Here is a 26,480-nt window from a genome sequence, read left to right on the forward strand (position 1 = left end):
ACCCCGGACCAGTCCCGCCCCCGTCACCACCCGGTCCTGTCAGGTCCCCGTTGGGGAGAGGTGGTTGGGTTCTGGAATCAGTTGGAATCCAGCTGACAGGATTCTCTGAGGGAGGGGACATGGGTCTAAGAGAAAAGACACAGGGACCACTCCAAGGTTTTGGTCTAAGCAACTGAATGGTTGAAGTTACCACAGACTGAGACAGAGAATGCATTTGGTTGTACATTTAACAGATTGCTTTTATTATGAAAGTCCAGAAACTGGGAATGGATGGAAAGGAGCAGGGTGTCTGTGGGGTCACTGCCCACGGGGACCGTTGGGTCATTACACGCCCCCACCCCCGCCACAGGCCTCAGGGCTCCCACGAGGCCCCCGGGGTAGAAACAGGGAGGCTTACCTTCCTGCCTCCGCTATGGGACCTGGCGGGGGGGGGGGGGGGGGGGGAGGGGGGCGGCGGTGGGAAAGGGTCTGACCCTCCCGAATCCCCTGGGCTGGCACAGGAGACCCGGGGCCCGGGAAGGCGGTGGCGTGTGTGGGCCTCTGTCTACACAGACCCGCCTTTGGCCCACAGAGGCCCTTTCTCCTCAGACCTGGTGCGCTGTTGCCGCCAGCGCCTTCTAGAGGAAGCATCCACAGGACCCCAGGACTATACTTTGATTCTCCAGCCACAAACCCCTGCAGGCCTGGCTGGCCAGAGGCGTGCCTATGCATCCCGGCAAGTAAGCTCCTGGGGGACTCATGGCCAGAGAGGCTGTGAGGATGGCTTTGTGCGGCCGTTCAGGTTGGCCCTGCCAAGTCCCCCTGCCGGGAGAGGCCAGTTTGGCTGCCAAGCCTCCTGAACTTAGGTTACCTGAGAAAGCAGCCTTGAAGCCATCTGTTTCTCGTTGCTTCGCATGCTGTGGGCCTGCTTGCCCCAGGGGCCAAATGCCCTGTTTCCCCCCATCAGCAGAGATGAGGGACGAGGAGATAGCTCTGTGGGAGGAGCCAGGAGGACCAGTCTTTGTGAGAATATAGGTTCCTGGGCACCTCTCCAGCCCTGCAGAATCTGCGTCTCTGAATATTTACCAAGCTCCCCTGGTGATCTGATGAGGGTCAGGGGTTGGGAGCCCTGGCATAGAGGATGCATGCTGTGCATGATATCTGGGGAGACACCACACCTGAGGAGAGTCAGAGATGTGCCACACAGTTCAGCGGGGTGGGTGGGGTTAGGAAGAGTGCTCTGGTTGTCTGAACACAGGAGAACCTGGATCTTTGAGGGGCCTCAAGGGGGCTATTTGGGAGGTTGGAGCTGGGATTAGGGTGGGTCCGAGGTGGGGAATGGGGCCTCCTCAGGCCCACATGGGGTGTCCCCTGGAGCTGGTCTGTATCTCGTGACCTGCTCCTTCTCCCTGTAAACTCTTAACCCCGATCTGGAGGTGATCCCCAAGGCTAGGGCTCACCTGCCCAGAACTACATTGAATAAATAAATGTGCTCTGCCCAGATTTTATCTCTTCAGAATTCCAGAGCACAAGACAAATGGCCTCATGTCCGGCAAGGAGGTGTAATTCATCCTCTGGGGTGAGCCCCAAGCCTGGGGGTGGGGTGGGGTGGGGAGAGGAGAGGTAGATGGTTTGGAGCACGTGGGACATGCAGACATGGGGGCCAGCGGGCCCTGGAGCTCTGTGTGCAGGGCTCAGCTCTAAGACCTTCAGAATAACCCTGCCTTCCCAGGGCTTATGCAGGGATGGAAACCAAACCTAGCATCCTTTAATTTAGGGAGTCTATTTCTGATGTCTAAGAACACTTCAGGACCTAGAAATAAGTTTATAGCATAGTAAGCAGAAAAATGAAAATCTAATAAATATATAAAATAACGTGACTTTGGAAATATGTTGATTCATTTAAAATGTTGCAAGATTATACCCCAAAACATTGACTGGTTGTAAGATAAAAGGTAATTTTAGAGTTTTGGTTTTTAATTTGGTTTTGCTTATCTGAATTTTTAACTTTTCTAGAAGAGTCATGCACTTATTTGTACCCAAATGACACAAATTTTGAAAGTTATTATCGTTATTATTTCATAAACCAGAGCCTCTGAGATGTAGTTCAGGAAGGAGAATTTCTAGGCAGGAAAGACAGCTGGATCAAATAACCCTAGCTGTCATCTGCCCCCGCCCCCTTCTTTGGGTCAATTTCCTCATTTTTACCACCTCCCCATGGTTGGCCCCCCTGGGATGCCACTGTCCTTTCAATTCTCTGGACCAAGCACAGCTAGAGACCCAGGCTTTGGCTTCTTTTAGCAGAGCAAGGCTAAGAAACCTGGGAAGACATACCAGATGGTGTTCCTAAACCCAGAGGGAAGAAAACAGGAACGGAAACACAGTGCCTGGAAGAACTATGAAACCACCAGGTTTCCCCACGCAAGGGTGTGCAGTCCCACCTCCGCTCTCAAGTGGGACCCACCGTGACATAGAAGGAGAGAATGCTAGTCCTCGGTCCAGGCACCCCCAAGCCACGGTACTCATTTCAGAGGACTTAACGCCTTACACACGTAAAAGAGCTCCCAGGAGCTAAGAAGCTTCCAGACTTGAAAAGTAAATGAATTTACTTGGTATGCCCAGGTTTTTCTTAACATCATTCCACCCACTATCTGCCCAAATGAAGGCATGATAGGGAATCAGTGAATTATTAAAAATCACTGATCACATTAAAAAATGGGTAGCTCAGTCGGTTGAGCATCTGCCCCTTGATCTCAGCTCAGGTCTTGATCTCAAGGTTGTGAGTTCAAGCCCCGCGTTGCGCTCCATGCTGGGTGTGGAGCCTACTTAAAAAAAAAAAAAAAAAAATAGCATTTAAAATTGTAATATGAATACAGATTCATCATAAAAACTATTTAAAAATTTAAAAAAATGAAAATATCACATAATCATCACACTGAATGGAGATAAACATTATTGGTGTATAGACACATTTCAATAAAATCAGGAAAATATTGTGTGTATATGTGATATATACACACATAAAATTCTGATTTTATATATGGATATAAAGTCATTTACACACACATATAAATATATAAAATTCTGGGTTTTTTTCCATTTAAATTGCATCATAAGAATTTTCCTAGATCTTTGAAAATAAATTTTAAGTGGTTGCATGCTATCCCATCGCATGGCACACTGATTCTTAAACAAATCTCCTACTTATACCTAAGCTACTTCCAAATCACTTGCTATTATAAAGAATAATTCAATAACATCATTGCACATATGTCTTTGTATGCATCTCTGATTGTTTCCTTAGGATACCTTTTTAGGAATAGAATTGCCAAGTCAAGGACATGAATGTCTCCAAGGTTCTTGGCGTTTCCAATCAATGCACACTTGTTGAATTGTATGAATTTGAACAAAAGTAGGAAAAAACTCCAGAGCAGCATTCTACCATGTTCACTGCATGTTCTGAGACCCACCAAAGGTTCCAGGGGGCCCGGTGAACCCCCTCCATCCACCCTGTGGGACTGTCCTTTCGAGCCCGGGCAGAGGCTGAAGCCAGCTGTCCTTGGGGTTCCTTGGCTGGGCCGAGCCCCTGTTGCTGCCACAGGACTACTTCCCTCAGCTTCTCAGAAACACCCCAAATCCCGCTCAGAAGCCCCTCTGTGAGGATTTCCTTCCAGCCAGTTGCCGTGGCCCCCTGGGGAGTATACAGGGTAGGGGTCACGATCACCCACCCCCTCCTCAGACCGGGCATCTGAGGCCTGGAAGCCAGCAGGACGCCAGAGATGGAACAGGACCGGGGATTCGGAGGCAAGGCTCTAGGTCTCTCTCTAGCAGCCAGTGTTGCCAAACCACAGAGGGGCGCGTCCCGTGGGAAAGTGGCCCAACACAACCGGAGGCAGAGGCCCTGTGAGGAGGCTGGGCTCCTGCTAGAGTCATTTTCAACAAATATTTATTGAACATCTGTCATGTACCAGTCACTGAGAAAATAGCGTTGAACCCACGAGGCAAAGCTCCTGCCCTCAAGAAACAGCACGCGAGTGGGGGAAACAGGTAATAACCCCCCAAAATCATGTCCAGTGGGGTCAAGAGCTGAGAAGAAAACAAGGCAGGGACGAGTGGATAGAAAGGGGCACAGAGGGGTGGGTGACCTTGAGGTAGGATAATTCATATAGGTCTCTCTGGGTTGATACTTAAGCAAAAGCCTGAGGGAACAGAAGGAATAAGCTCTGTGAGTTATCTGGAGGAAGCCGTTCAAGGCCAAGGGAACAGCAAGTACAAAGGTCCCGAGGCAGGAGCAAAACTGGTATGTTTGGGTAGACGTCAGAAGCCGATATGGCTGGAACAGTGTGAACAAGGGACAGTGTAGGGACCGAGGTCATGGAGCTAGCACCATCCCCATTAGATGCGGGAGCTCCCACTGGGCCACAGGCATCAAGCAGGACACTGTCATCTGTCGTCAAGAACCCTTAAGGTTCGGGGACCTTGCTGTGGCAGGAGACAAGAGAATAGCAGAGGGCCGGGGCAGGTTTTTACCACCTGATCAGGTGTTTAGAGCAAGGCTGTGAGGAAGGAGGGTATGTTCTAGAGCTCTGTCCCACCGTGCTGGGTGGGTGCCAAGTGTCCAGGGTTGACCAGGCCACAGAGCTGCCTCCTAGAGGCTCACAACCCCGTGGGGCCAACAGTTGGGAGGAGCTAACAAACTGGCAAGGAAATCCTGTCATTTGTGACCACACAGCTCAACCTGGAGGACATCATGCTAAGTAAAATAAGTGAGGTCGAGGAAGACATGCCCAATCCGCATGGTCTTACTTAGGTGTGGAATCTAAAAAAGTCCAACTCATAGAAGCAGAGAGTGGGATGGAGGTTGGCACGGGCTGCAGGGTAGGGGAAATGGAGAGATGCTGGTCAAAGGGTCAAGGGTATGAAAGTTCAGTTGGAAGATGAATAGGTTCTGGAGATCTAACATATAGCATGGTGACTACGGCTAATAATTCTATATGGCGTGTACTTGAAATTTGCTAAGAGAGGAGATCTCAATTGTTTTCACACGCACCCAAAAAGGAGACTGTGTGAGGTGATGGATATGTTAATTAGCTTTGTTGTGATTATTTCATAATGGTCATGACCTTGGGGTCTGCGAGAGGGAGCCGCACGTTGGGCTCCAAGCTCAGCGAGGAGTCTGCTAAAATTTTGCCCTCTCCCTCTCCCCTTGCCCCTCCCCGTGCTCTCTCTCTCTCAAATAAGTAAATAAATCTTTCAATAAATAAATAACAAAATTAATAAAAGCTGGTTACACAACATCTTGTGAAAAATAAGTGCTACACAGGAACTTTCTGTACTTTAAGCTTCATTTTGCTGTGAACCTAAACCCGCTCTAAAAAATAAAATTCATTAATTGAAAACAAGACAAAACTGTAAAAAACAAGCGTATGGCATGACAGACTGGGAAGACTTCCTGGAGGAGGTGATGTCTGAACTGGGCCTTGAAAAATGAACAAGTGGACCAGATGTCAGCAGGCAGGGAAGGTGAGAAATGCACTTCAGAGAGAAATACTGGTGTGCTGAGGAGGGAGCAGGGGCACCCTCTGGCAGCTGGATATTGGGGTGCGGCCTTGATTTGGGATTATCACAGGGACAGGACCAGCCCCGGAAAGCAGACAGTGAGAAGAGAAGAGGTTGAGAAGATAATGCTGGGGCATACAGCCTCACTGTTGGTTGGGGTAGGGGGGCACTAGGGAGGGGCTGAGGGAGACATGAGGGGGATGAGAAGAGACAACGCACACAGGAAATTTGAACTAGAATGAGGGGGGGACAGATGCATCTAGAGGAAGACCCAGCCTGGCTGGAGACAAGTTGCTTTTAGGATTTTATTTTTGTCTAATCCTGTTGTGTCTCCTTCCCTCCCTTCTCCCCCAAGCCCAACGGGGAGATTAGAAGCATAATCCACATTGTCGATTCCATAAAGTATTGCTTCCCCTCACCCCTGCCACCCACCCGCCCCAGTGCCTTGCAAGCTATGTGAGTCCAAATCCACATTCTTAAAAGATTGGTTCTCATTGTATTTCCTATGGCCGGCTCTCCTTCAATCACAAAACACAGAGCTTATTGTATGATTAATTGTTCGAGTTCAGATAGTGATGCCCGGGTTAGAAAGGTAAAGATTTTGTTCTCAGCCTCCGGTTCCACTCAACCCCTTCTGAAAAGTTTCCTTGTTGTGCAACTGATTTTAGCTCTTCTACTACTTTTATGTGTAACTTCATTTTTTCCCCAGCTTGACGGAGAGATCATTGACAAGGGATCTACATTTTTAAGCCACAAGGAAAAGAAACCCAGAGCTACCAAGAATAATATTTTATTGACTTGGAACCAGTTTTGGAATTTATATTTTTAACCAACTACCCAGGTGATTTTGATGATCAGACAGTTTGAGGATTTTTTTTTTTTCCCCTTCTTTCTCTTCCCTTCAGTAAACTGTTTTTCAACTTTGTTTTTCAGTGAAAACCATTTCCTCCTCACCGTGGACTCCATCCAGAGGCTGCACCCATCTCTCCCACGTCAACAGTCCTGTGTCCTTGGCAGAGGACAGTGCTCTCATTCTGGGCCTTTCCCTTCTTCCTCGGCCAAAGCCCTGCCCCTGCACCTCCCCGCAGCTAATAAAAAGGCTGAGTTCCCCGACGCAGGGCAAGCTCCCACCCGCCGTCCCTCGCAGGGATGAGTGAAATCTGTGGGGGCCACTCTCGTCCCCATGGGCAGCTTTCCTGCCTTCACATGTTCCCAGAGCAGCTAGCTCATCCCAGGCCTCAGGATGTCCCTGGGCCCGGGGGTGAGATCCAGGCACGACCACCTTCCAAAGCCACATGGTTCTGAGGGAAACTGCGGACATGCAACAGTGGGGTGTTTCTGGACACTGAAGCAAAGAGAGTCTCCCCGTGGGAAGGCATGGATTGATTTGGGACAAAAGGCCCTTGTTGGCCCTGGAAGGCAGGGTTTGGGGGAGCCCTGTGCTAAGCAGAGGTGGGTGGGCATGATTCTCTTGTCTGCTGGGATCAGCCCCTCCGGCCAGTAGCCACCTGGCCCAGCGGTAGGAGACGTGGAGAATGAATTTCAGAGTCATTTCCACTGGGCCATGGCACCGAAACAGCTGCAGGAGGGGAGGCAGCTGGCCCTGCCCCCACCCCTTCCAGCTGAGCTACTCTGGAGGAGCGCCACCCTCCCCATGGGAAGGGAGACAGTCCTACTTGCTGCGGTCTCAGGGACCAGGGAAGGGGTCTCTAAGCGAACCCTCCGTTTTCAAGGGCACAGTGTGGCCTTTATTAAAATAAAATCCCATCACCACTTATTCTGGTGGCTCCTAAACCTGGCTAAACATCAGGATCACCCAGGATGTTTATTAAAAAGTAAAGATTAATAAAAATAATGAGCTTGGGGACCCAACCCAGACCTAATCAATCAGAATCTCTTTGGGTCGGGCTAGGGCTCGGGCTAGAAGCAGCATGAATCCTCCATTCCAAAAGTCTGAACCCATAGAATGGGAGCATGGTGAGGGAATGGTGGGGGTTCGGGTGACAGAGAACCATACAGAGAGTCACCATTCCCAGGGATCTCTACGTGCCAGCCAGGGCACCAAAGTCTTCTCACACAATCATCTTACTTAGTGGTCCAAACACACCCATGAGATATGTCTAGTTATTTTTTTAAAGATTTTATTTATTTGTCAGAGAGAGAGCATGAGTGAGGGGCAGGGGCAGAGGAAGAGGGAGAAGCAGACTCCTCACTGAATGGGGACCCCGATGTGGGGCTCGATCCCAGGACCCCGGGATCATGACCTGAGGTGAAGGCAGACGCTCAATGACAGCCACCCAGGCACCCCGAGGTATGTCCAGTTATTGTCCCCATTCAGCTGATGAGGAAATGGGAGCTCCAGAATTCATACGGGTCGTAAGAGGCAGAGCCAGAACTCCAATCCAGATCTTTCTCTGAACATCTCTGCCATGGAAGGAATCCTGGGAAATCTGGGCACCCCCGTGGGAGTTAGGTCAGTATGAGACCATGGGCTTTCTGGGCGCTTGTGTCTGGTGGGATCAGGTCCCCCGTGTGCATTCCCTTCACGTTCGTTCACCAAGCCCTTGTGGACACAGAGGTGGCCAGGACTTGACCACCCTCAGGACAGGATGGTTCACTGGGCTAAAAGCAGGAGAGGGGACTTCTGGTCCCAGCACCTACCACCACCACAAGCTGTGAAAGCGGCCCCCGCATCCCCCTCGGCAGAACTCTAGCGGCCCATCGGCTTTTCAAAGGCTTGCTGAGGAGCCCAGCCCCCCCCAGCCCCGTCTCCCTAATGCTTTCCTTTCCCACTCTCAGCCCCTCCAGGGCCGTGGCCTTCTCTTGTCTATAAGATAAGATCAGTCCCTCATCTCGATACAATAAGCTTCTCTGTGGGGTGCATCAGGGAGGGGATTTAGCCTCCCCAGACTTCAGGGAAGACTTCCTGAAGGAGGTGGCACCTGAGTCAGAGCTATCCAGGAGAGGAGTAGAAAAATAGCAAGTAGTGGGAACAGCATGAGCCAAACCATGGCTGTCTCTCCCTGCATGGTATGTGCAGGGCGACTCAGTGTTTTGGGGTGTGCGATGCAGCACCATCAGCCCCAAGAAGCCCTCCTGACACCTTAGGCAGTCTCATTTGGCTTCCACAGGGCTCTGGGGAACTCCAGGGACCAGTGCCCAACACACCGCTCGGGAGGGGGTGTTTGCATGGCTGTCTCCCCACAGATTTGTCACAGGCAGGGGGGGACTGACCATTTCTAGCTCTACATCCTGTGTCTGACATATGTCAGGGGAAGGAAGGAAGGAAGGAAAGAGGGAAGGAAGGTCTGGCTCAAAGAGGCACTTCACTTGGGAGGCCTCTGAGGGCACCGGCCTGACCAACTGGGTCCCGTGGGACTGCCCGGGCTGGCTCAGCATTGTCCCTCTCTTGCCCTTTTAAGTCCTGGTTGTGACTGGGGTGACCTGAGCTCTGGGAGCTGGATCCGGTGGGGACAACTGCAGGAGTGGGTTCCCACATCTCTGCCTCTCCCACTCAGGCATTTGAGATACCTACCCAGTGTCCTTGAGTTGGGTCTAGGATTCTTGTCCCCATGTCACAGGGGGGCAGTTGAAGACCCTGCCCTGAAGAAAGGTACAATTCAGATCCTAAACTAAGTTGGAGCTGGAGGAATTCTTCACATGTTGAAGATGCCTCTCAGGTGTAGACACCCCCTCAGGGTGCCAGATGCAGGGTAGGGAGGGCTTCCCTTCTGACGAAGCAGAGGAGACGGCATGAGGCCCAGAGACTCAACAATGAGTGGAGCCAGACCCATCTCGCCCAGAGTCCAGTAAGGCAAAGCCTCAGTGTCCTGACATCAGAGCTGGAAGAGGCCAACTGAGGCTGAGGGAGGGTAGGTGAGCTGCCCAAGACGCCCATAGCTGTAAGTCTCACCTTGGAGCTGAGATCTGAATTCGGGCTCACCCATGTTATTCCAAAGCCCAGATCTTCTTCACTTCCTCCCCCTCCCCTGGGAGAAAATGGGAAGACTGAGCCTCTGAGCTACAGCTGAGGGCCACATGCTGAATAACAGCTCCCAAACATGGCCAGGTAATCCCCAGAACCTGAGAATGTTCTTACATGGCAAGAAGAGCTTTGCAGTTGTGATTCAATTAAGGCTCTTGAGATGGGGGTCTGCCAGGGGGGCCCAAAGTAATCACAAGCACGGGAGACGCAGGAGGGTCAGAACAGAAGTAGGCAGTGTGTTGACAGAGCAGAGACTGGAGTGAGGCCCTCTGAAGACGAAGGAAGGGGCCACAAGCCAAAGGACGCAGGCAGCCCCTCGAAGCTGAGCTCAGCAAGGAGACGGAGAGCCTCCCAGAGCCTCCAGGACAAACCAGCCTTGCCGACACCTTGACGTTAGCCGGGTCAGACTGAGCCTAGACATCTCACCTACAGAACTGTAAGAGAATACATGTTTTGTTTTAAGCCGCTTAGTTTGTGGTGATTTGTTCCAGCAGCCACAGGAAATCAACCTTGCCTGGAGACACATGGCTGAGTCTGTGCTCCCATCCTGCAGCCCAGCTATATGGGATCCTTGCCCCATGCTGGATGGGACTGGGCAAGCGGTGCGGATGAGGCCCGGAGGGGGCCCAAACACCACACTTGGTAAGATCCCAGGCCTCTGAAAGGGTGTGTGTGTGTGTGTGTGTGTGTGTGTGTGTGTGTGTGTGTGTGTGTGTTAGAGAGAAGGGATGAACATGCCTTCTTCATGCATCAGGGGATTTTCTGGGCAGACGATTCTCTAAAGGCATGTCAACATTTTTCTCTCCGGGAAAAAATAACTCAATCCCTATCCAAAAAAGTCACAGTTATGTACACGTACACACATGGACGGATGTGTGGGTCCTAGACAGAAATGAACTATGCCACCTACTCCAGGAATCGTTCATTTTCACAGGGCAGGAAGATTTCACAAATCTTCACATTTTCACATTTCACGAGCAAAGTTGAGGAGGGCCGGGCACTATCAGCCAGAGGGCTGTGGACACGCTGTGACATCTGGGATGGGACAGAAGGCATCCCTGTCCCTGAGAATGTTGAGATTGCCCAGCACATCCCCATCACCTGTTTTTCTCTTTCCTCCTTCCAAGCCCAAGCGTAGATACCTATGCCCAAATCACACGGGCACCCGCAGACCCATGGGGTCATGAGCAGTGCTGGTGTGTGCAAAGCGGAAATGAGCAAACACACACATACAGCCCAACTACCCAACAGACTTACACACAAGCAGTCGTGTAAACACACCAGCAGATACATACAAACCCAGATACACGCCCTTTACACACTTACATACACCCACGCTGTGTACAGAAATGTGGACACAGCCATGCAGGAGGAAAGACCGTCCGCGTATGTGGACACCTGGACACCTGTGAGCCACGTGTAAGGCCCTGTTCTTCCTGTACCTCCGTTCAGGGAGGTCGGCCAGATTTCCTTCCCCACCCAACCCTCCTGAGCTCTGCTCTGGAGCCCTCTGCTGGGGAGGCCAGGAACAGGCTGCCAGGTCCTGAAGCTGTGCCCGCCGGTGCTGGGGGTTTGGAGGGAAGGGAAATGAGGAGAGAAAGGGGAGCGATGGGGGGGGGGCAGCCCCAGGGTGCTCGGTATCCTGCCTCCACTTGACCCAAATGACTTTCTGCAGCCTCTGATCTAGGGCTGAAGGAGGGATTTCTCCCGCAAAGATCCCTCCTGCGCTCTTTGGCCTCTTTTTGCCAGACCCCAGGCTTACCCTGTCCCGTCAGTGGGCAGTGCTAGTGTGCCTGCCTGTGGAGGGAAGGCCCTGGCCTGGTTGCATCACACACTCCCCCCACCAAGCCTTCCTCGCCCTCTCACACCCTGGGAGCCCACACTGGCTCTGCTCACCCCACCCTGGGCCATCTTGCAGTGCGGCCGGGCACCCAGCTTCCTGGCACCCACTGGGTCTCTGATAGCTTGTCACAATTCCTTGTTCAAACTTCCACCTCCTGTCTCTCCTCAGAGGGCCCATCCTTCAGCTCTCAATGGCTTTTTCTTCCCATCTTCTCCTAGGGGAGGGGGAGGAAGTGAAGAAGATCTGGGCTTTGGAATAACATGGGTGAGCCCGAATTCAGATCTCAGCTCCAAGGTGAGACTTACAGCCATGGGCGTCTTGGGCAGCTCACCTAACCTCCCTCAGCCTCAGTTTCAGCAGGTAGAATGGAGATCATGAGACTTATATGGCAGGGTGACAGCATGCTCGGCACCCAACACCAGGGCTGGTTTAAGGGGTCAGGCAGCCATGACGGCTAGATAGGGTGCCATCTTTATGAGGCACTCAGACACCACTGGAAATGTAAGGAGATGAAGAAAACCATGCCTGGAACTCCTCTAAGGGACAGTTGCATACTCTGCTTTAATGAGCTACTCGCAATGGGGTGGTGGGTGGACCCCAAAAAGAGCAGGCTAGAGTAACAACAGTTGGTCTCTAAGCGGTTTTCTAAGGAGGGTGGGGCGGGGTTTCTAAAAAGATTTTGTTCGTCTAATTGCAGCATGCAAGTGTGGGGTCAGAGCTGAACCACTCAGGGAAGATGGAGTGTTGCCAATGGGGATCCCCTTCTCTGTCCATGCCCCCCTTCTTCTAAGCAGAGGCCAAGTCCACTGCATTCAAGTTGAACTGATAGTAAAAGAATATCACTTTGAGGGGACATAAAATTATTAGCCTGCCTGGGGCACCCACATGTTTCCCTGTTGGGTCCTTCCTGACGTGTGGCAGGTGCTTGATAAATGTTAGTTGGGTGTGTCTCTCCAGTCCTTGGTCCTAAGACTTCTCTCCAGCACCCTGCACTCAGCTCAGCTCTTCTCACACTCTCTCTACCTGGTCTTTGTGTCCACAGCCTGAGTTCTTCACTCCACACCCCCTCCCTGTAACCTTATTCCACTGGCTGAGCCCATTCTGGAAGCCACAAGGCTTCTAGTGTTGGGGGGGGTGTGTGTGTCAAGATTTCCATTTCTTGGGAAATCAGATCATCCTCCTGCATCAGCCTGTCTAAAACAACAGTAAGCAGCCCCCATCTTGCCCCGGAAAGTATCTCATGATCTTAAATGTCTACAATCGGGCAGTCCCAGCTTACGGATGAGTTATATTTCAAAACTTTGTTTCTGTGAAATGGAATGGCGTTCCACACAATGAGCCAATAGAAAATTGAGGACTCAGAGGCATGAACGGGGCTGTTTTCCAGGTCAGGTGGTAAATGCCTGTCACAAAGCTGGGCTGCCACAGGCAGAAAAAAAGAGAACCCTACTGTTGCAAGACCTGTAGGTAGAAATGGAAAAACAATAATGCTGATCTAGAAAAGTCTGTTTATTTTCTCTTGAAAGCTGGTGCTTGAGGGAAAGCAGGTTTCTTAACAGGAGTAGAAGGAGAAGGGTGGGACGTTCTGAGGGAACTTCGAGCTGTTCTTCAGGGGCTTTAGAGGCTGAAAGCCTTTGTTCTTCATCATTCTAATTAATCTTTCTGACATGCAGTCTGCCTTTTTCTTGACACAGGGGCAAGCCTGGCTCCATCCTGACAGTCAGCGGGGATTGTTTGGGCAGACAGTAAACGGTGGGGAAAGGACTCCTGAGGTAACGGGTAGAGCTGTTAGAAAGGAGATGAAAAAAGCAGATTCAAGGGTGGATGATTTGGGTTTTCAAGATGGCCTGAGGAAGAATGAGCTGAACTGAACTGTGGTAAAAACAAAAACAAAGAAAGAACAAAAACAGAGAGAAAATGGAGATTAGGGCACATATGTGTCCCTATTGCTACAACCCCCCCCCCCAATAAAGGAAGTGGAGGAGAGGTTGGGAGCCAGACAGTTCCAAGGCTGGCCACCAGGTGACACCGCAGGCCCAGGACAGCTTGGTTGCTGTCTGTGGGGGGTAGGGGACTCAAGAGACCCAGGGAATTATGTATGTGTGTGTGGGGGGCGGTCACAGGTTCAGAAATACAGGGCATTCTCAGATTCGGTCCTCATTCGGACCGAGTTGGAGGGAGAAGGCTCCTGCACATTCCTGTCTCCTCAGCCTCCACCCCATCTTGCCTGAGGAGTTTATGCTGGTCTACAAGGTGGGGTGGGGATGGGAGAGTGCCCAGAGGGACCAGGGCCAGGGCCGGGGGATGAGTGAAGAGAAGAGGAAGAGGGGGGCTCAGGAAGGTCTTGGACAGAACCATGATAGTGTGAGGGGACAGAAAACAATGAACCTTTATTGAGAGTCCGCCCCCACTCACAGGTCCTGACGCAGGAAGGCCCAGAGGGGGAATCAAGCACCCCACCTACGGGGCTGCCCACGGATGCAGGTGATTCAGAGTTTAGGTTTGGCTGATAACAGCCTGGACCCGCTGAGAAAGGGCCCTTTGTAAGGGTTGCCCCTCCTCAGGCCCCCTCCTCACAGCTGCGCTGGCTTCTTGCAGGAAACAGGACCAACTGGAAAATGCAAAGAAACCCAGCAGCCAGTTACTGTGAGATGCTGTGTGGGAACTTTAAGATGCTTCGGGCCAAATGTGCAGGAGAAAGATAGGGCTTGGCTGGAGCCCACATTCTTTTCTTTCAGGTTGTCAATCTTAGTTGTGTCTACCTCCCACCCCCACCCCACTGATTCCCCCAGGGAGAAAAAAACATCACTTTCAATGCTGTGATAAGTCAGGACGTTGGGTTGCCGATGGCCAGAACCCACCTTGAATCAGCTTGGCGAAAGGTGGTATTGAGGAGCCGGCTCAATCAGGGCAAGGATAAAAAGCAGGCCCCAGGGAGGTCTAGAATGAGGCCTACTCCCCGTGCTGGGTGATTCTCTCCTCCCTGTGTCTCTCAGAGGCTGGCGGCACCATTTCTTGAGCAGACAGGTTTTGTCTTCCTCTGGTAAGGAAAAATCACTGTGGGCAGCTCAGGATTGCTTTCTCATGGTTTCAGGACCAAAAAGGAAATTGCGCCATGCTACCAGATTTGGTTAGGCAAAAGTCCTGAGGAAGAACTCTGATTGGCTCTGCTTGAGTCATGTGCCCAGTCCTGGACCAACGCTGTGGCCAGGGGAATGTGTTAACTACGATTTTCTCAGACTGAGTCACTTGCCCAACCCTGTGGCCAGGAGGAATGAGGTACAGGGCAGATAGACCTAAGAAGCTCTTTACCATGCACTTGGGGTTTCATGTGGCAGAACTACCAGGTGGCTCCCGGTCACAGTTTTTCCTTTTCTTCAATAGAACAAAAAGTGCTTACCGGATACATGGCTGCCTGGAATAAAAACTACATTTCCCAGGCTCCCTTGCGGCGAAGGCTAGCCCGGTACCTAAGAGTTCTGACCAGTAGGGTGTGAGCAAAACAAGGGGCGCGCTTCCAGAGGCTGTCCTTAAAAAGAGGGGAGCAGTCTCTCTTGACCCTTGTCCCCCCTACTTCCCACAATTTGGAAGCCCTTGTGCTGGTGAACCACCTAGGATCTTCCGGCGAGAACAGGACCCATAGAGGGCACCGTAGCAAGTTAGGCGAAGCCTGAGTCCTTAGTGCCGTTTTGGCCCTGAACTGTTTATGCCGGGACTGCTACACAAGAGGAAATGAACATCTATCTTGTTTGAGCCGCTCTTATTTTGAGTCTCTGTTAACGTCAGCCAAGTGTGTATTTTAGGCAATGTGTCTTCGGACCTTTTCTCGGTACCCACTGCTGTAGGCTGAAAACCATATCGCTTGTGTCCAGCACTGAATTTGTTCCCTGACTCAGATACCTCCAATCCAAACCCAGAAAAACGCTGCCTGTGACCAGCCCACACTTCGCTGAGAATGTGACAAGGCACATCACAGGGCCAGATCTGCTCTGCCTACCTACAAAGTTATGTTTTATTTCTCCCTACATCCTGACTCCGTTCTCGAGGGCCAAGTTCCAAAGTGTTTTGCCTGTGGGTTAGACCAGACTGCGTTGGCCCAGGGCGTTCTTTAATGGGGAGGTCATGGCTCCCTCATCAGACTGGGGGGTTCCTGAGAGCTAGAGCCACAGATAAATATAGTCATTGCCCCTCCCTGCCTCCATGATAGGAGCTGCGCCCCTGCATTAGGGTGGGTGAGCACAGCAGATAGCCCATCTCCCCCTGAGACAGAGAACTGGGGGCACAGATTTCCTGAGAACTAAGCAATGGAGGAAAAGGAAAAACTGCCCGTAACTGCCTCTTCTCCTGCCACCTGGGAGTGTTCCATTACTGGGCTCCTACTAGGATCTTCTATAGCCTGTGGTTCTGAGGGAGGGAAAAGAGAGCATCAGCTTGGAAGGTTCTGGGTTTCTGGGATGGGGAAGAGGCAGTGGCTGGTCATATTTGAGGTCATTGCAGGAGGTGAGGCACAGAAAATAATAGGAGGACTTTATGTCAGATGATTCCTCACCCTCATGCCAAGCTTTTATACTTGAAGGATAATTGAGGTGAGCCCAACTGGGAAATCCAGAAGGAAACATTGCTTCAGACCACAGAGACACAGGCTGGGGCTGGGCTGGGCTTTTTTCCTTTCTTCTGTACGGATTGTGTTTAAGAACAATGGCCGGCAGGCCCATGTCTTTCTTACAGCCATCCTTGGCTCCCAAGCAGCTGGCTTTACCCCTTCTTCTTTCCCTCCAAACCTCCTCCCTCAGAGAGGCCTCCCTGAAAGCCAAGATGGAGTCTCTACCCTCATACTGGTTATGAAAAGAAAACTTCTCATAGGGCAAGTTGGACCAGCCTTGGGCTACGGGAACCAGCAGGCCCTAACTGAACTGGCAGGAAGATGACGACATGAGGTCTCCAGACTGCATCTCTGGATCCCTCTGAAGGTGGAGGCAAGACTTCTGGTCCCACCTCTAACCCGGGCCATTCTCCACACTGGTTTCCCCTGACCCCAGCATTGGACCCAAGGAAAGAGTATTGACTTTTGGTCCCCCACTGCCATCCCCATGAGATCCATCAGGAATGAGGGACAAACAGGGCTGGTGACACAGTGGCGTGGGGGGCATGATGCCGAGTGATGACCCTGCTCCTAGCTTGTGAGGGATAGCCAAGGCTGGCCTTCCATGAGAGCTAGGGTCTCCCTTCCCACCACAGCTTGCCCGCCTCACTTGAGTCCCGGCCCGCCTGCTTGCCTCACCTGCTGTACCCCTCCCCTCTTCTCTTGCACAATGCACTCAGGAGCTCTTGCGCCAGTCAGCACACTCCCCTGTTTTCAAGTTCTTCTTGGAATGTTTCCTCCTCTTCTGGTCCTGAGCCACCATCTCCCTGCAGCCCTCTCAAGGGAGGCTGTTTATTCTCATATTCTCTGCACCTGAAGACCAAAAGGTGGAGTTTGTCTTAATTACTCCTCATTGTCGTTTCCAGCCCGTACTCCCATGCCCTCGCAAAACCCCGCACCATTGACACTCCTGCTTCCAGCTCTACCCTCCTCCCTCCTGATCCTGGTCGTCTCCCAGCCTCCTGGCTGTGCTCCCTCCCCCATGGAAGACCCCCAGCTCCAACCTCTTCATCTTTTCCTCTACTCCCCCACCTGCCACTATCCTAAACAAACATATCCACACCCTGACCTCTCGCTTCCGTCACTGTCATCTCCGATAATTCCAGCCTTAGCTTTCCATCACCACATTTATCCCTGAAGACCTTATGGTCACCTGAAGCCTCACTTCTGAAATCAGAAATTCCAGCTGCCCTCTCCATCCATCACCTCTGAGCCTCTCAGCTCCCTGGCCCAAGAGCCCCTAAATAGTTCTCTGGCTTCAGAGAACTCTCCAGTTTGCTGATTCCTTCACTTTCTCTCTATCCATCAGCCCCCTCCTGCCTTCACTTTCCTTTCCCAGATTCTCTGGCTTGTGGATAAATAAACTGTGGTGTATTCACACAACGGAATACCATACAGCAGGTTAAGAGCCACGGCAACAGAAAACAAATGGATACATCTTGGCAATATACAATTAACCGAAAAATGTAAACCCCCAAGGATTACATGGAGAATGATACTCTTTTATTGAGGTTACAAACAGTTAATATAAAATGTAGGCATATAATATTTGGAAATGTACATAGGCATAATAAAACCATATAAAAGGAAAGCAAGGGACTGTGGTACATAGAATTCAGGATGACAGTCACTGTGGGTCGGGGAGGCCGGGGGTGGAATAAGGAAGAGGAACCATATGTAAGATGTGGGTCATTGTCAAGGCTTTTGTTTGGGTGGTGATTTTGCAGGTGTCTGTTACATCATTACAAATAGCTGATTAAATAAAAATAAGCCATGCAAGGATCAATGGTGAGTGTCAGGGAACCAGTGCTGTGTGGAAGAGTCCAATAAAATACAGATTCCATGTGTTATCATGACATTACTTGCTTGCAAATATATTGAACCTCTCTCATCCTCCCACCGCTTAATCCACAAATCTCTCTGTGTCTACAACAATTTTTTTCTTATTCTTCCTGTCACAATGGAACAAGCATCCCAGTTTCTTCAGCCCAAGAAGAATTCTATCCCCTGCTCCCTGGATCCCGCCCTTTCTCATCTCCTCAAGGATTCTGCTCCTTGGTTATCCCTCCACTCTCTGCTCATCAGTCCCTCTGCCTCTAATTGGGCATTTCCAGAAGCATAGAAACATGTTGTAGTCTCTCCCATCTTAAAAACAGACACACTTCCTGTATTAGTTAGGTTAACAGTTAGGCTGCTATAACAGAGAAGTCCCCAAAGACAGTGCATCAAATAAGTAGAAGTTTCACTCCTGCATGAGAAGGCTAGGAAGGCAGGGTAGGGGTGATATGGTAGCTTCTTCAGTCTGTTGCTCTGAGTTCCCCTACAAGATGGAGGCTCCAGCCCTTGCCAGCACTTCAGCCTCCCAGCCAGAAGGAAAGGGAAAAGGGAAGGAGAAAACAGTCCTGTTTCCATTGAAGGGCACGGCCTGAAAGTGGCATGCATCATGTCCATTCCCACCGCATTGTCCTCGGACTTGATCAAAATGCACACCAAGTTGCAAAGGAAGTTAGGAAATACAGTCTTTTGCTGGGCAGCAAAAGTGGCCACTTAAATATTCCACTATTGAAGAAGAGGAGAGTGGCTACCACAGAAAAACTATCGTTCCCTGCCATGGCCTGCCCCTCTGGCCATCCACATAAACACACTCTTCCCCCACCCCACGGAACATGTTAATCTCCTGCCCACACCCCAGACCCACAGGGTTCCATCCATTATTTATTTATTTATTTATTTAGATTTTATTTATTTATTTGAGAGAGAGACAGAGAAAGCACGAGTGGTAGGGAGGGGTAGAGGAAGAAGGAGAAGCAGACTCCCCGCCGAGTGGGGACCCTGATGTGGAGCTCTGTCCCAGGACCCCGAGCCTATGACCTGAGCCTGAGGCAGATGCCTGACTGAGCCACCTAGGAGCTCCAGTCCCATCCATTACTGCAACCAGCTCAAAGCCCAGGCCCTCTTGGGGACTGTCAGATCTTGGTATGGAGTTCAGATATTATCCAGTGACATATAAACTAAAAAGCAAGTTATCTATTTACCCCTTCCACCAGCAATAGGTATATACAAGAGGAGGTAAGACCCCAAGAACCATAATTAAAACTGCCTTTTGGAAAGGAAAAATTAGAAAACTCGAAGCAGGAACACAGCGATTAGTAGATTCCCTGGGGCAAGATTTCCAAAGATTCCCAGCCTCCCTGAGGAGTAGGTTCCTTGGTACTGATTACCTGAAAACATCTCCTCTATCTATTATTCCCTGTGGCCCCTGGCTTTGCCTTCTGGGAGTTCCTTCCTAGTCCTCTAGGGGCCACAAATGAAGAGGGCATTGGAGAATGCGCCCTTCTGGGGGAAGTGAGGACACAGCTTGCACAGCCGGTTCCTGGCTGGTGCAGGTTTGGGAGCTCATGGTTTTCTTTAGGAGTTGAAAAATCCCAAAGTTGCACAGGCCAGGCTTGTAGACTGTGGCCAATTAAGTCCTCTCAATAACTTACTATAACACTACAAAAATTAAATATAGAAAATAATTTTGTTTACAATCATATATAATAGTATAAAATAGGAGTACATTTAACAAAAGAGGTTCCGGGCTTGTACATTGAAAACTACAAAATGTCATTAAAAGAAATTAAAGAAGACCAGGAGCGCCTGTGTGGCTCAGTCAGTTAGGGGTCCGACTCTTGATTTTGGCTCAGGTCATGATCTCAGGGTCGTGGGATCAAGCCCCGCATCAGGTTCTGTGCTGAGTGTGGAGCCTGCTTAAGATTCTCTCTCTCCCAGGCACCTCGGTGGCTCAGTTATTTAAGTGTCTGACTTTGGCTTGGGTCATGATCCCAGCGTTCTGGGATCCAGTCCTGCATTGGGCTCCCTGCTCAGCAGGGAGTCTCCCTCTCCCTCTGACCTCCCCCCACCCGCTCTTGCACATGCTCTCTCTCTCTCTCTCTCAAAATTAAATAAATAAAATCTTAAAAAAAAAAATTCTCTCCCTCCCTTTCCCTCTCCCCTCCTCCCACTGGCACACTCTCTCTTTCTTTAAAAAAATAAATAAATAAAATATTTAAAAAAAAAAAAGAAATTAAAGAAGACCTAAATAAATGTAAAGTCATCTTGTGTCCTTGGACTGAAAGACTTAATATTGTTAAGATGTCAATACTCCTTCAAATGATCTACAGGGGCGCCTGGGTGGCTCAGTTAAGCATCTGCCTTCAGCTCAGGTGATGATCCCAGGGTCCTGGGATCAAGCCCCCATCGGGCTCCCTGCTCGGCAGGAAGCCTGCTTCTCCCTCTCCCACTTTCCTGCTTGTGTTCCCTCTCTCGCTGTCTCTCCCTCTCTGTCCAAAAATAAAAATAAAAATCTTTAATAAAAAAAAATTTACAAATGATCTGCAGATTCAATGTAATCCCCATTAAAATCTACCTGCCTTTTTGCAGAAGTTGAAAACTGATCTTAAAATTAAAATAGAATTGCAAAGGGTCCAGAGTAGCCAAGACAATCTTGAAAAAGAAGAGCAAAGTTGAAAGATTTACACCAACCTTACTATTTCAAAACTTAACTGCAAAACTATAGTAATCAAGACAGTGTGGTACTGGCATAAGGAATAGAATTGAGAGTCTAGAAACAAACACACAAGGGGGAAGAATAGTCTTTTCAACAAGTGATGCAGGAACAGCTGGATAACCTCATTTGAAAGAATGTAGTTAGATCTCTACCTCACACCAGGTACAAAAATTAATTCAAAATGGGTCATGGACCTAAATGTAAGAAAAGCAATTGTTAAACTTAGTGATCTTGGATTAAACATTATTTTTTACTTTTTCTTTGTTTGTTTTAGATATGGCACCAAGAGCACAAGAAGAGAGGAAAGAAGGAAGTAAAGGAGGGAGGGAGGGAGGAAAGAGTGAGAGAAAGAAAAGAAAGAAAGAAAGAAAGAAAGAAAGAAAGAAAGAAAGAAAGAAAGAAAGAAAGAAAGAAAGAAGGAAAGAAGGAAAGAAGGAAAGAAGGAAAGAAGGAAAGAAGGAAAGAAGGAAAGAAGGAAAGAAAGAAAGAAAGAAAGAAAGAAAGAAAGAAAGAAAGAAAGAAAGAAAGAAAGAAAGAAAGAAAAAGAAAGAAAGAAAAGAAAAGAAAGAAAGAAAGAAAGAAAAGAAAGAAAGAAAGAAAGAAAGAGAGAGAGAGAGAAAGAAAAGAAAAGAAAGAAAGAAAAGAAAAGAAAGAAAGAAAGAAAGAAAGAGAGAAAGAAAGAAAAGAAAGAAAGAGAAAGAAAGAAAGAGAGAAAGAAAGAAAAAGAAAGAAAGAAAGAAAAGAAAGAAAGAAAGAAAAGAAATAAAGAAGAGAGAAAGAAAAGAAAGAAAGAAAGAAAGAAAGAAAGAAAGAAAGAAAGAAAGAAAGAAAGAAAGAAAGAAGAGAGAAAGAGAAAGAAAAAGAAAGAAAGAAAGAAAGAAAGAAAGAAAGAAAGAAAGAAAGAAAGAAAGAGAAAGAAAGAGAGAAAGACTGGGTGGCTTAGTCGGTTAAGTGTCTGCCTTCAGCTCAGGTTATGGTACCGGGGGTCTGGGATCAGGCCCGGAGTCAGGCTCCCTGCTCAGTGGGGAGCCTGCTTCTCCCTCTCCCTCTGCCATTCCCCCAGCTTGTGCTCTCTGGCTCTCTCTGTCAAATAAATAAAAATCTGAGAGGAAGGAGGGAAGGAAGGAATGCAGGAATGCAGGAAGGAAGGAAGAGAAAGAAAGTCATTGGTTTTCATCAAAATTAAAACCTTTGTGTTTCAAAGAACACTATCAAGCAAGTGAAAAGACATCCCACAGAATGGGAGAAAATATTGGCAAACTCTGTATTTGATAAGGGACTTGAATTTAGAATATATATAGAACACTTATAACTCGACAATAAGAACAAATAATCCGATTTAAACGTGGAAAAAAGATTTGAATAGATGTTTCTTTAAAGAAGATCCACAAATGGTCAATAAACACATGAAAAAGAGCCCAACATAATTAGCTGACGAGGACATTCAAATAAAAACCACAGTGAGATACTGCAGTTGAAAAACAGTCTGGCAGTTTCTCAAAAAGTTAAACACAGGATTACCTTATGACCCTGCCATCCCACTACTAGCTGTGTACGAAGGAGAACTGAAAATACACCTCTACATAAAATTTTGTACACGGATGTTTATAGCACGATTATTCGTAACAGCCAAAAAGTGGAAACAACCTAAAAGTCTATCAGCTGATGAATGGATAAACAAAATATATCTATACAGTGGAATAAAAAGGAATGAAATACTGATACATGCTACCCTATGGATGAAACTAGAAAACATTATGCTAAATGAAAGAAGCCAGACACAAAAAGCCACATCTTGTATGATTTCTGTTTACATGAAATGTCCAGAAATAGGCAAATCCATGGACACAGAAAATGGATTAGTGGTTGCCAGCCTGGGGGAGAGAGGAATGGGGATTGACTGCCAATGGGTACATGGTTTCTTTTGGGAGTGATGGGAATGTTCTAGAACTGGCTAGTGGTGATGGTTGCACAACTCTGTGACTATACTAAAAACCACCGAATTGTACACTTTAAAAGGGTGAACTTTGTTAAATGTGAACTGGATCTCAATAAAGCTATTTTAAGAAAGTTAGTTTACTGGGTGCCTGGGTGGCTCAGTTGGTTAAGCGACTGCCTTCGGCTCAGGTCATGATCCTGGAGTCCTGGGCTCGAGTCCCACATCGGGCTTCCTGCTCAGCAGGGAATCTGCTTCTCCCTCTGACCCTCTTCCCTCTCGTGCTCTCTATCTCTCATTCTCTCTCTCTCAAATAAATAAATAAAATCTTGAGAAAAAAAAAAGAAAGTTAGTTTACTTCCCATCTGTTCCATGCACCAGTAACCCCACCCAAAAAGCTGATCTAGACCCAGTTCTTAAGCCTGAAGACACATTGATGCCGATTTACTTACCTGCCTGTACACCAAGTCCATCCTACCCTCTCTTAACTTAATGATAGTTGGTAAGGTTCCTTAACATAGTAAGCCCGAGGGGAAAAGCAGCACCTTTCATGTGATCTGGACCTCTGGACTGACTCTTTCTTATCTGGTGGGGACTTCTTCACTGAGTTAGTCAGGAAAGGCTCAGACCACAGTCTTACCTCCCGGGGAAGCTGCCTCTTGAGGGCCCCCTCATGTCATTGCTTCAGTTTGGGGTACAAAAGCAGTTGGCTTTCTCAGCACGTGCAAGCTTCAAATACTGGATTCTCCGCCAGCTTAGATTACCGGCCACAGGCAGGAAGGGTCTCCATTAACAGAGCTCCATTCGTTTTCATCTCTGCTTGTGAACTGCTGTCTCTATTCTGAGCGTATGTCTCCTAAGGATCTTGCCAAATGTGTGAAGAAGACTATCCCCACCGACATTTGTACCTTTTCCAACCCCTTGCTCTAGAACGAGAGGCTCCAGAGGCATGGGAACTGTCTTCCAAAATACCACAAGACATAGTGTTAGCAATTGTTCGGCAAAACACGGTCCTCAGCTTTGCAACCTGAGGTATTGACCCACTGTCTGACAAGAGCCCAATGCCTCACGCTTACAATTTTGCCACGTCAACATCCTGCTTCCTGAAAACAAATTCTATGTCAATCAGAACGTGTTTAGACTGCCATAACAAAGAGACCTCAAACCCCATTGCAAGTCTGTTTTTCTACCGTGGAAGTTGATGGTTCAGGGCTAATACCGCAGTTAGTGCATTTGGAGGGCTCGGGCTTCTTGTACTGTTTACTTCACTGTCGTCCACAGGCTGCTCCCATCACAGCATAAGACAGCTTCTGTCCTGAGTTGGATTGCTCAGGAAGCCCACTCTGAGGCGGAGATTTGCAGACAGGTGTTTTATGGGGGGTACTCTTGGGATAAACCCTCGTGAAAGGGAGGTTGGAAGCAAGACTTGGCAAAGGTGAGGCAGCCCCAACAGAGGACCCAGCCAGCCTCATGGGAGCACTGGAAGCTGGGGTGGCCTTCCAAGTTGTCTCCGTGGAGGCCAGGAGCTGGGCTTGCAATCCCACCCATCATTGGATGCAGACCCCCATTTGATCCCCCCAGGGAGGAGGCATAACTTTGGGCAAAGTGGTTTCTAGAGAAAGACTCAACTGAACTGTGTGAGAGCAGACAACACTCTTGGCGATGGGGGATGAGGGGAAGGGGTGCCTTGGTTTTGAACCGGGTACTGGGCAGTATCACCAGTGTCCTCTGCCAGGCTGTGGGCTGGAGCGCCAATGGCACCCAGTGGGAAATGGAGAGCCCCCACAGGACTTGTGCGCACATCTCTTCATCCAGACCTAGCCTCACGGTCACACTTACTGGGAATGGCCATGTGCTCGGCTAAAAACTCGAGAAAGAAAGCAAAAGTGAATATTGGAATCATTTGGGAGTTCCTGCCACATGTGTCCTTTGATTCCGTGTCCCTCTCCAGCCATTGCCCCCCTGGCTGTCCTTCCCCAGCACCTGGCTTCCCCCACGTTTGCATCTGTCTCTGCTCCGGGAGGCCCACCTGACTGACATCTCCTCTGGGATGCTGTGGGAGTCTTATGCCTTGTCTTTCAGTGGCAGGCAGAAGTATTAGAACTAGCTTCCAGGAAAATCAAAAGATTTTATTAGTTTACATAATGGATCGAAAAGCAGATCTAACTTTATTTTTTTATTTATTTGTTTTTTTTTTAGGATTTTATTTATTTATTTGACAGAGAGAGGCACAGTGAGAGAAGGAACACAAGCAGGGGGAGTGGGAGAGGGAGAAGCAGGCTTCCCGCGGAGCAGGGAGTCTGATGTGGGGCTCCATCCCAGGACCCTGGGATCATGACCCGAGCCGAAGGCAGATGCTTAACGACTGAGCCACTCAGGCGCCCCCAGCAGATCTAACTTTAGACATGGATGGATCCAGAAGTTCGAAGGGTGTGACCAGAGCTCAGCCTCTCCGAATCCTGACTCCATTTTCCCGTGCTGGTTCCATTCTCTGGCTGCCTCAATCCGTGTGGTGGCCTCTCTACCACCCACCGACAGCTCCAGCCCTCCATTTCCTTACAGCTCACAAACTCAGAGAAGACTGCAACCCTCTCTTCTTCGGCACCCCCGAGTGGCTGTGTGCCCACTCCAAGACCAATCTCTGCGTCCGGGCGGTGGGGGGCCCTGACTGTCCCGCCCGAGGTCCTGCCCTGCTGTGCACTGGGGGAGGGGAGCCATGCAAGGGACAGTCCAACCAGAGACATTTGCCATGGGGGATGTGCTTCTGTGCCACGTCAGTAAGGCACACTGATGCTGGGTTATTTCCCGGGCATCGCAAACATAACGTGCTTCAGCTAAACTCTCGGGTCCCCTCCCGGCCCCAAATATGTGCTGTCTCCACTCTTTCCATATAGAAATGGCTCCTCCATCTACCCAGCAGCTCAGGCCAGAAACCTCCTCCCTCTCCAGCCAGCCTCCGTACCCTCACCTTCAGAGTCTACCATCCAGTCAGCCTGGAACCAGTTCCTTTTCTCCATTGTCCCCACTGCTGGCTTGTCGCCCACCCCCCATCACCTCTTTCTGTACTGTTCCGACGGTGCCCCCCCACCCCACCCCCGCCCCGGGCTCCACACGTTCACCCTCCCTCCCCTGCGGCGGTTCACACGGCCACCAGAGGCGTCCTCCTGCACCAGGCCAGTGAGGCAGCAAACCACACCATGACCGGAGGTGTACGTGGGCCGCAGTGCAAAGTACCCAACGCTTATTTCCACTGGGCGAGTCCTACATCAGCACTCCCCTGTCACTTACCACGACACTGGCCACTGGAAGACATGCTGGGTAACTATGTCCTCCTCTAAACTGGGGGTCCTCGGCCAGCGGGGGTCTGCCGGTTACATACCCCAGCACGTCCTCGCTGCTGTTTGGGGCACACAGCCCTGGGGGCCTGGTGAAGCCAGGAGGGTGTTCTCGGGACGGGCGGGAGGGGGTTCGGAGCCTGCTGCTTCCCCTTAGCTTAGCTTTCCCAGAGAGGGCAAGTCCTGGATGGGACCGGGACAGCAGAGCCTCCATCCGAGCTCCCCCCCGTGGGACAAGACCCAGGGAGAAAGAGAAAGATGGGAAGAGAGGCTGGGCCTAAGCAGGGAGGGAGCCTGAGAAAGAAAGGGGGGCTAAGACCTTCCCTTCCGAAAGGGCCCGGGGGGGGGGGCTCCCACAACACACTCACTCAGAGGTATGGGAAGCCAAGGACGCCCGCCTTGTGCTGTAGCTTTCTCAGTCAGCCCAGGGCCCCTGGGAGGAGAAGTGCGGGACATCCAGGCAGGACCCCCCCCCAGTTAGGAGCCCCCATAGTCTGCGGTGACTGCCCCCCGCATCTTAAGTCAATGTTTAACGGTGGCCGGAGCCCAGGAATGCTCTATCAGGACACGCAATTACAGGGGTGGGGTTGCAGCCTCGGCATTGGCAAGGGCTCGGTGGCAGGAGATAAGAAGGTGGCACCAGGAAGGGTTG

The 26,480-nt window shown here is 49.9% G+C and overlaps 1 long non-coding RNA gene across 2 annotated transcripts; it reads right to left on the reverse strand.

Moving 5' to 3' along the window:
- Window positions 1–12,820: 12,820 nt before the first annotated feature.
- LOC114209807 (uncharacterized) lies at window positions 12,821–26,313 on the reverse strand. Of its 2 annotated transcripts, none has more exons than XR_003609419.1 (4): window positions 25,782–26,313; window positions 16,648–16,821; window positions 14,228–14,406; window positions 12,821–13,238 (listed from the first exon to the last, which is right to left on the reverse strand). It is a non-coding gene; the product is annotated as an uncharacterized LOC114209807 (long non-coding RNA). The 2 variants fall into 2 exon arrangements; XR_015768967.1 differs by having other exon boundaries at window positions 12,821–13,977.
- Between the last annotated feature and the right edge of the window lie 167 nt (window positions 26,314–26,480).

Source organism: Eumetopias jubatus, unplaced genomic scaffold (genome assembly GCF_037043125.1).
Source record: "Eumetopias jubatus isolate StellerSeaLion01/CBP00866 unplaced genomic scaffold, mEumJub1_p1.0 scaffold_9, whole genome shotgun sequence".
Lineage (NCBI taxonomy): Eukaryota > Metazoa > Chordata > Mammalia > Carnivora > Otariidae > Eumetopias > Eumetopias jubatus.